Source organism: Canis lupus, chromosome 15, assembly GCF_003254725.2.
Source record: "Canis lupus dingo isolate Sandy chromosome 15, ASM325472v2, whole genome shotgun sequence".
Lineage (NCBI taxonomy): Eukaryota > Metazoa > Chordata > Mammalia > Carnivora > Canidae > Canis > Canis lupus.
In genome coordinates, this window is record NC_064257.1 from 34,949,981 (window position 1) to 34,956,910 (window position 6,930).

Sequence of the window (6,930 nt, forward strand, 5' to 3'; positions counted from 1 at the left end):
TCTGAGATCTCGAGTTCACTCATGTGCTCACTTGCTCTTTCATAACTTCCTTTGAACCACTGTTGTCAGTGGTAATTTCCTGGATTTACCACTGGTTCCTCACTTGCTGAATGAGAGGTTAGAATGAGATTGATGTGTAAGCCCTAACATCTGGCTTTACACTAATTCCACTTTGACTTTAAAAATGTAAGAGTCAGGGATGCCTGGGTGGCTCAGGGGTTGAGCATCTGCCTTCGGCTCAGGGCGTTATCCCAGGATCCAGGATCGAGTCCCACATCGGGCTCCCCGCAGGGAGCCTGCTTCTCCCTCTGCCTATGTCTCTGCCTTTCTCTGTGTGTCTCTGGTGAATAAATAATTTTTAAAAAAATGTAAGAGTCAGCTGGCCGACACTTCCTGGGTGCTGTCACAAGGGAGCCCAACTTTCCTGAGCACTCACTGTGTGCCAGGTGCCCTAGCAACTGTGTTCCCCTCTGCGTGTCATTCAACAGGTGGAGCAGCCCTGAGGTAGATGTTACTAGGCCCATGTGACAGATGGAGAAGCTGCAAATACCTGCCAGGTGGGCTCTTTTTTCCGGTTTCAGATTTATTGAGATACCACAGAGACCACACTTTAAACTTAATGTTTGATGGTTTTTTTCTTTCTTTCTTTTTTTTGTTTTGTTTTGTTTTGTGTTGTTTTGTTATTCATGAGACACACAGAGAGGGAGGGAGGCAGAGACACAGGCAGAGGGAGAAGCAGGCCCCATGCAGGGAGCCCCACGTGGGACTCGACCCCGGGTCTCCAGGATCATACCCCGGGCAAAGGTGGCGCTGAACCGCTGAGCCCCCGGGCTGCCCTCGATGGTTTTACTACATTCACAGACTGGTGAATATATTCTATGAATATAGAATTATAGTCCGTAATCCAATTCTAGAATGTCTTCACCACCCCAGAAGGAAGCCCCGGAGCCTTTCCAGCCGCCCCTCGCCCTGCCCCCTGCCCCAGGCCCTGGCGACCACTACCTTCTGTCTCTTGGGGACATTTCCTGTGAGGAGATCGTATGACATGTGGGGTCTCGGGCACCGGCCTGGTCCCAGGTTTGGACCCCGCGCAGGTGCAGGACAGCTGCGGCGGGACCCTAATCCCCGCTCAGCTCTGGGGGAGCAGACACAGCTTCAAGCCGCCAGACCACACATGAGCCACGTGGTGCGGCTCACACCCCCCCCCCCCGCCCCCGCCGCCCGCAAGCCCGAGAGACCAGAGGCCGGTCACTTTCCGCGCCCGAGCTGCCCGCCGGCCCCCGCAAGCCCCGGCGGCCCGGCCCTCCCGCAGCCCGGCGGAGGCTCGACGCTTCTCCACGGGCACACGGCCACCCGCCGCAGAGTCTCTCACGCCCTTGCCCCGCTGTGTGGACAGACCGACGGCTCAGGGGCACCTGCACGGACGGTCTCGGGGAGATTCCCCACTTGTCCCACAGCGTCCCCTGCCCTCCTCTGCCGATCTCTAGGGCTGCAGTGCCCAGGCTCCCCTGTCCCCAGGGGGACCCAAAGGGCAAGGGGGGTGGGGCAGGAGGTGACAGAGGCTGGGCTCCTCCATCTCTGGACCCTCTCTCTCCGTTTGGGGAGAGGGCTGGTGACAGCTTCCTTCTGTTGCCAGTGTCTGGATGTCTCCTCGTCCCTTTATGGTTCCCTTTACAGTCCCCTTAATCTTTTCCAGACCTTTGAAAATAATCTCTCCATTGACTTTTCAGAGAAGTTCCTCTGAGAGTGCCATCTGTTTCTGCTAGGACTCCGGCAGCCTTCAAACATTGATGTAGAGCTTGCTCATCTGTCTGCCCCAAGATCTACTTTCCTTCTGCCTTAATAAAGTAACACTTTTATTCTTAGCTGGGCAGGTGGCTACCCCTAATGAAGATTTCTTGTCCAGCCTCCTCTGCAATTAGCTATGGCCATGCGACTTAGTTCTGGTAAGATATCAGCAGAGGTCAACTACAGCAGCCTCTGGGAGACCTTAAAAGAGACTAGATTGTGTTGTCTGGCCTTTTCTTCTGTGTTCCTTCCTCTGTCCTACTGCTTGGAACATGACTCTGATGGCTGGAGCACCAGCAGCTGTCTTAGACTGTGAGGATGAAGCTGCACCTTGGGGATGGTGGGATAGAAAGCCTGAAGGAGCTCGGGCCCCCACCTTTATAGAGCCCCCAAGCCAGCCTGGACTGCCTACTTCTGATCCTCTTTCCTAAGACACTCTTGCTTAAGCCGCTATTGTTTTTGACTCACTGTAATATGCAGCTGAATTCAATCCTGACTACAACTGATGAGTTACACTGGAAGAAAAGTGTGGTTTTAGTTTTAAAAGTGTGCTTTAGGGATCCCCGGGTGGCGCAGCGGTTTGGCGCCCACCTTTGGCCCGGGGCGTGATCCTGGAGACCCTGGATCGACTCCCACGTCGGGCTCCCGGTGCATGGAGCCTGCTTCTCCCTCCGCCTGTGTCTCTGCCTCTCTCTCTCTCTCTCTGTGTGACTATCATAAATAAATTTAAAAATTTATTAAAAAAATAAATAAATAAATAAAAGTGTGCTTTAGGCCTCAGAGCAGATGTTGGTTCAAGCTATGGCTCTTCCACTAAGAGCTGTGAAGCTTTGGCCTTCCTTAGACTCCATTCCCCATGTGCTGGAAAAATAGTATCCACCTCATATAATCATTGAGAAATAAAATAAAATAACATTTGTTTCAGTATCCAGCCCATAGCAAGCACATGGTTCCAAGGGCATGGCTCTGGAGTTAAAATGGGACTTGATATCCTGCCTCCACCACTTATTAGCTGTGTGTTTTTGGGAAAGTCATTTGACCTCTCTGAGCCTTAGCTCTTTGATCTTTTAAAGTGCATGATAAAGGGCACCTGGGTGGCTCAGTGGTTGAGCATCTGCCTTTGGCTCAGATGGTGACCCCGGGGTCCTGGGATAGTCCCACATTGGGTTCCTGGCAGGGAGGCTGCTTCTCCCTCTGCCTCTCTCTCTGTGTCTCTCATGAATAAATAAATAAATAAATAAATAAATAAATAAATAAATAAATAAATAAATAAATAAATAAATAAATCTATCTTTAAAAAAATAAAATCTTAAAAAAATAAAATCTTAAAAAAATAAATAAAATCTTAAAAAACAAAACAAAACAAAACAAAAAACAGAAATCATCTTGGATGATTCGGCTGAAGAGGCCTACTTCTGGAGCAGGTTGAGATTCCTGTTCTTAGACAAAGCTAGGTATACCAAAGACGAAGCATATGGGGGCGCGGTGGAAGAAGAGGTAGAGAAGCTGGTGAGAGATCAGAATTAGTAGGGTATTGTACATCTTAAAGTTCTCTGTTGTAGATAGCAGAATTCATTCCACCTGGTTTAACCAGAAATAAATACATGAAAGGAACGAGAAAGCTCACAGAATTTCTGGAATACCAGAGAACCAGGCTTGAATGCTACCCAGTAAGAAACAGTGCAGCCAGAAAAAAAGGCCCTACCTCAACACGGAACTGTGTGAATCCATGCCCCGGAAGAACCAACCACTTCTGCTACAGAGCATAGCAGAGAATCTGCTCTCTCTTTCCTTCTGGGCTCAACCGGCACCTTGCATCTATGCCTCATAGGTGGACAGCAACTATGTCCCAAACCTCAATCTAAATGGATGGGAGTCTAAGAATGTAGTTTTCTGCTTTCCCAACAGAAAAGAGTTAGAATATGTGTAGAGTGAGCCAATTTATAGTATCTGCTACATGGAGTTTAGCGCTTTCTATTTGCCCTTGGCTTTATTAATATGACTTGCATCAGAAAGACTAGCCACCTGGGTGGATCAGTCAATTAAGCAACTGACTCTTGATCTCAACTCAGGTCTTGATCTCAGAGTCGTGAGCTTAAGCCCTGCATTGGGCTCCAAACTGGGCATGGAACCTACTAAAAACAAACAAACAAACAAAAAAAACAAAAAACAAACAAACAAAAAAACAAAAACCATGAGGTATATGAAAAGATCATGGGCCACGATGCCAGATAAAATGTAGGTTCTTTCTTTCCTTTGGACACACCAGATTTGTTCCTACCTCAGGTCATTGCATTTGTTCTCTGTTAATGGGGATACTCTCTGCCCCTCACGATTTATCCCTTCTGGTCATTCGTGTTCTGGCAATAAATGTCACTTCATCAGAAAAGCCTACTCTGACCATCCGACCTAGTATGTCCTATCTGACCCAGCCTCCCATCATGTCATCTTTTTAACACTTATCTGCTACTTTCTTGTCCTTTATTGTTGTCTTTGTTTATGGTATGTACTCTCCTCACCTCTAAATAGAACAGAAATTTCATAACAGCAGGGACTGAGTCAATCTTGTTCACTGCTGTATTCCTTCAGTCTAGAAGAGCGACCAATATAGGATGATGATACCATTTATGTTATGATTACCATGGCCATATATTGTTTAGTCCTCATGAAGCGATTACTGTCATCACTGCCATTTTAAAGATGAGAAAATAGAAGCCCAGAGAAGGTAATGAGCTGCCCAAGGTCAAACAGCAAGTAAATTGTGGGACTGTGATTCAAACCTCAGCAGCCTGGCTCCGGAGCCACATGTCTTTTTTTTTTTTTTTTTTTCTTTTTCGGAACTACATGTCTTAATTGCTAAAGCATATGAAACATAGGGGTGCCCAGGTGGCTCAATCAGCTAAGTGTCCAACTCTTGATTTTGGCTCGGGGAATGATGTCAGGGTTGTGAGATCGAGTGCTGCATCAGGCTCTGCTCTCAGCATGGAGTCTGCTTGGGATTCTCTCTCCCTCTCCCCTTCCCCCACTCCTGTGTGCCAAATAAATAAGTAATCTTTAAAGCATGTTGAACATAGAAGCTGCTCCATAAATATGTTATGGAAAAATGAATGAATATACATCTTTTTAGTTATCTCTTTGACACTCTGTTATTCTTAACACTGCAAATTATCTCTCTGTCTCCTTCATGGATTTCTCCTCCAACTTTTCTTCTCCCTCCCTTTATTTTTAATGTGTCCTATTTTTTTGCAGCCCTGGTGGCGTAGCGGTTTAGCGCCGCCTGCAGCCCAGGGTGTGATCCTGGAGACCCAGGATGGAGTCCCACGTCGGGCCCTCTGCACGGAGCCTGCTTCTCCCTCTGCCTATGTCTCTGCCTCTCTCTCTCTGTCTCTATGAATAAATAAATAAAAATCTTAACCAAAAAAAAATAATGTGTCCTATTTTTTTAATATTTTATTTTTTGAGACAGTGAGCAAGAGAGAGAGAGAGAGCAGGGGAAGGGCAGTGGGAGAGGGAAAAGCAGACTCCCTGCTGAGCAGGGAACTCCATCCCAGGACCCTAGGATCATAGGCAGACACTTACCCAACGAAGCCACCCTCCCTTTATTTATTTATTTATTTATTTATTTATTTATTTATTTTTATTTATTTTTTATTTTTTTATTTATTTATGATAGTCACAGAGAGAGAATGAGAGGCAGAGACACAGGCAGAGGGAGAAGCAGGCTCCATGCACCGGGAGCCCGACGTGGGATTCGATCCCGGGTCTCCAGGATCGCGCCCTGGGCCAAAAGCCCGCGCCAAACCGCTGCGCCACCCAGGGATCCCCTTTATTTATTTTTAAAGATTTTATTTATTTATTCATGAGAGACACAGAGAGGCAAAGACATAGGCAGAGGGAGAAGCAGGCTTCCTGTGGGGAGGCCGATGCGGGACTTGATCCCTGGACCCCAGGATCATGCCCTAAGCCAAAGGCAGATGCTCAACCACTGAGCCACCCAGGCTCCTTGGGTTATATTACTCAGTATCATGATTGAATGACCATATTATGTGCTGACAAGTCCCAGATCTACCATAACTCTCTCATGTTGACTTTCCTAGGGAGACAGAATTAAATGTTCATGGCTTCCTAGATGTTACCACTTGAGCATCCTTGAGGCATCCAAACCTCAACTCCCCCTCCTCCTAGCCAATTTATGAACAAGTCCTGTGGATTTGACTTCTTAAACAGTTTTCCAATCCATCCCATCCTCTCTATTCCTGCTCCCAGCAGGACTTCTGAAAGAGGAGGCACCTTCTGTGGAGACACCCAGGTGGCTCAGTGATTGAGGATCTGCCTTTGGCTCAGGGCGAGATCCCGGGGTCCTGGGATCAAGTCCCACATCAGACTCCCTGCATGGAGCCTGCTTCTCCCTCTTCCTGTGACTCTGCCTCTCTCTCTCTCTCTCTCTCTCTTTCTCTCTCTGTCTCTCATGAATAAATAAATAAAATCTTAAAAAAAAAAGTGGCCAGCTCATTGCATTTCCTCAGCAAAGCCCCTACAGAGCCCCGTTTTTCTCCATGTGAAAGCCAGTCAAGCCAACAGGAGAAGCAGCATAACTTTTCAGTTTCCTATTTTATTTTGGAGACCCAGCTGCAGCCCCTGCCATTTCATTTCACCAGACACTCTGAGAGTTTTATAATTCAGTCCTTTCAGTTGGCTGCAGCCACTGCCTGTTATTTGAAACCAAAAAAGTTACAACAAACGCACTGATGAACCGAAAGAAAAGACAGCTATTTCTATGAGATGATTTGCATGAGAGGAAGAAAAGAGTCCCCCTCACAGGAAGGGGGAGAGGATGGGGAGGACCCCTGGCCAGCCCCCGGGGACTTGCATGTGAGCTGGACAGCAAGAGGGAGGGGCAAACAGATGAGGAGGCCTTTATTTTACAGTCTCCTTCCTTCCTGAAGCAGCACAGTTTTGGTGCCTCAGTGACAGGGTACCACACAGGGCAGGGCCCTGTCCCTCCTCTGCAAAGGATGCGGCCCAGCTTCAACACACTGATGGTGCATATGCAGGGCTCGGCACATGTGAGAAACAGGGGACACTCTGACAGCTCAAGGGCTGGCTGTCTGGGAGCTGCTAAAAGATGGCATTCGTGGCACA

At 47.7% G+C, this 6,930-nt stretch overlaps 1 long non-coding RNA gene across 1 annotated transcript; it reads left to right on the forward strand.

Annotated features, from left to right (window-relative positions):
• Positions 1–925: 925 nt before the first annotated feature.
• LOC112654677 (uncharacterized) lies at positions 926–5,199 on the forward strand. Its single transcript, XR_003133231.3, has 3 exons — positions 926–1,186; positions 1,731–1,946; positions 5,038–5,199. It is a non-coding gene; the product is annotated as an uncharacterized LOC112654677 (long non-coding RNA).
• Positions 5,200–6,930: the final 1,731 nt, after the last annotated feature.